This window comes from Lissotriton vulgaris, chromosome 9, assembly GCF_964263255.1.
Source record: "Lissotriton vulgaris chromosome 9, aLisVul1.2, whole genome shotgun sequence".
NCBI lineage: Eukaryota > Metazoa > Chordata > Amphibia > Caudata > Salamandridae > Lissotriton > Lissotriton vulgaris.
Window position 1 is genome coordinate 570,677,164 of NC_141697.1, and position 3,003 is coordinate 570,680,166.

Here is a 3,003-nt window from a genome sequence, read left to right on the forward strand (position 1 = left end):
CAAGCTATGGAACCCGCTGCTAGCCATGATTTGAAGCAGTAAGGAGAAATCACAAGATGGCTGAAAACGTGGCTGTTTACTAATCGAATCAAAATCTTTATTCGAATTTTATCAAATCCATAAAAGCAATGCAAATATACAATCCCAATAAATTAAATTGCCATGATTCCAAATACATTTAAAACACACGTTACAGAATACAAATTGATTAATTAGCAGCAATAATACAGAACTTTACTAAGGGTACTCCATTGTTTTCCGTACGTAAGTAATGTAAATGTAAATGTAAATGTACAGGAATTTATATAGCGCAAATCACCAATCGGTCTCTAAGCGCTTGCTTAGGGAACCCGTCCTGGTATTCCCCTGTGAGATAACCCCGGCAGGGTATCCGCAAGGTAAAAGCCAGGCATCCCGCCGCGAGGGGCCGTTGTGGAGATTAAGCAAGCTATTGCCCAGAGTCTGCAGAGTGTGAACCCGTGAATCGAGTAGGCACCGGAGCGAGAATTGTCCAGTCCATGGACATTTTTAGGACTCAAGACCCCGCGGACTCAAGACCCCACCGAGCCGGGAATTGAACTCTGGTCCCGGGCTGACCTCTGCTTCCAGGTCTGCCTCCTCTAACCAGTGAGCCACACTTCTCCAAAATAACTCTCAAAAAAGTGCTGGTGCGGAATATCAATTCATCATTGTTCAAAGTTAGCAGCATCAAATAAGATTCTTCCAAAGAAAGTGGTCTGTGCTTCTTAAAATATGGAACTAGAAACCATTGGATATATTTTAAATAAAATTTAATAAAAAAGAAAAAATGTAAATCATTTTGTAAACTCATACCATCACATGGGCACAATTGGTCTTCAGATCTTATTGAAGAATAACCTAATGGAAAACATAATACAAATCTAACAGTGCCTGCCCTTAAACGGAACAGAAGTGATATTTCCCAGTTAGTCATTGGCAATGTGAGATACAATGGAATTGCTTGTATATACAGATCTTTATTCACATAAGCCTGGATAGTTGATTTGGTTAGCTCCCCACCAATCTGTCTTTACTATAAAGTGCATACAATCCAAACTTTGTTTCATTTTTGTCTTTAGACTCAATCTTACTGGGGTCAAAGAAAAGATGACCTTTACCCACGCTGCTCAGTTTTTTGAGAACTCCAGAGAGCCAGGGGATTGTCATCCCTTTCTCACAATTAAGACAGTCTCTTATAATTTCATGGGTTAGGGAGACCAATTTATTCCTCCAGATAGCCAGCCAAAACATGGCCGGTCTCGATGCTATGAAATCTGATATATAGTACAAATTCAATTCACAATGGCAAATATACTCAGAGGAAGAGATAGGGGCTCCAAGGATTTTCCTACAAAAACGGTTTTCCTCAGTCTGGATACTAGATGTTTTACCCAGACCTCAAATCTCAGCCCCATATGTTGCTACTGGGACGCACTGTAATAAAAAAAAAAATTAAAATTGCTCTAGTGGCACCTACTTTCTTAGGCCGTGGGAGGCTAAGAATAGAGTTAATGGATTTTGAGAACTTGCTCGTGGCGTGGACCGAATGTCCACTCCACGAGCCGTTCGCAGCAAAAACCATTCCTAAATAGGGAAAAGTATTAGTGGAATAGAGTTTATCTGATCCCACCGAAATAGCACTAAGCTGTCTTTCCCCCGGGCCACAAGACATAATAAAAGATTTTTTAAAATTTACTTTAAGATCTAGGTTATCCATATATTGTGCAGAACGTTTTACCAAACTACGTAACGCATTTGGTGTGAGGCCCATAAGCACTGAGTCATCTGCGTAAAGCAGAGTCGGTAGCAACCCCCACCCCTTATTTTAGGGACATCCGTAGTTGCTAATTTTAAAGATTTATTTAGTCCATTAATATAAATGATGAACAACAGGGGTGCTAAAACGCACCCCTGCCTTACTCCTCTTTCTACCTTTATGTGCCCTGATATTTTCCCCGCCATCCCGATCCTTACTTGTGCTTTTGTGTCGGTATGCAGGTAGGCCAAAAAGTGTACAAGGGGCTCTTCTAGGCCATATTCTAAAAGAATAGACCACAATTTGGACCGGTTTACTAGGTCGAATGTGGACGATAAGTCCATTAACGCTAAATAGATTGGTGACGACCGACCTATGGTATATTTGCCAATTACTAAATTTAAGTTCAAGCACTGCTCTGTCGTCCCAACCCCTCTTCTAAAACCCATTTGACAGGGGTCTAAAACCCCCGTTTCATCTACCCAGTCATTTATTCTATTATATAGCACTCGCTCCAAGATTTTAAGAGTATTATCTAGGAGTGAAATGGGTCTATAATTTACTGGATCTGTTCTCTCCCCTTTCTTATATATGGGCACTATTACGCTTGTAGACCATGTATCTGGCATTGGCGCTAATGGTAGACTATTAAAAACATTTTTTTTCAATCGGTGCCCATAGTTCAAGTTTCAATTTGATAATGTCTACTGGGAGGCCGTCTGGCCCAGGGGCTTTGTTACCAAGGTTTTGTTTGATAGAAGCGATCACCTCACCTAAACTGATCTCTAGAGGGCATAATTGGCCTGGTATGTAGTTACTACTAACATTTGGGGGTGTTGCATACACTTTGGAAAAATGATCTTCCAACTGGTTACTCGGGATGGTACAGCTTATTACTGACATTTGAGTTCCCATGTCACGCATATTTTTTACTGCAGACCAGAAAATCGTTCCTTTCTCCCTGCTGCTGAATCTGATAGCTCCTCCCAGCGCTCTGACAAAATACTTGCCTTACGTTCCCCTATTGTGGATTTGTACTTTTTTCTCGTCTCCCTAACCTCCATTTTGCATCTGGGTTTTGCGTTCAGTGACCTATTGGCAGCTAAACAGTTACTATCGAACCACTTGGGGTCTGTATCTGTTCTTTGGTTAGGGACAGTTAAAAGTGACGGTGCACAAATTAGTAAAGTCTGCAATTACCCTTAGGTGATTCCCATCTGATAATG